Source organism: Penaeus monodon, chromosome 27, assembly GCF_015228065.2.
Source record: "Penaeus monodon isolate SGIC_2016 chromosome 27, NSTDA_Pmon_1, whole genome shotgun sequence".
Lineage (NCBI taxonomy): Eukaryota > Metazoa > Arthropoda > Malacostraca > Decapoda > Penaeidae > Penaeus > Penaeus monodon.
In genome coordinates, this window is record NC_051412.1 from 20,539,673 (window position 1) to 20,540,101 (window position 429).

Consider the following 429-nt stretch of genomic DNA (forward strand, 5'->3'; position numbering starts at 1 on the left):
GACTGTAACATTTGAGAGGTAGCGAAAAAAGAGAGAAGTGATTACGAATATGGTAACAAAATCAAAATGAACAGAATGTTATTTAGAAAATATCTGACAAAAACTATGGTTATGATAATTTGATCACTGCACCTAGTTTTATGCATTTTATAATGACGAAAATGTGAAAGTGATAAAACATGCATAAACATTTAAGCAAATGAATCTGAATAGCCAGTTCAAATATTCTGCTACGTCATCCTCTATTTAAAAAAATGTGAATGTAATAAATAGTATAGGCATTTTTTTCTGTGAAACTATAATGACAATCGAATACGCCCAGAAAATCATCTAGGGAATCCATTACTTCGTATCATTGATGTTGATTGTAGTAGATATATATATTATTCAATCTACTTCTTTCTTCACTTTTTCCAGATATATTGTACC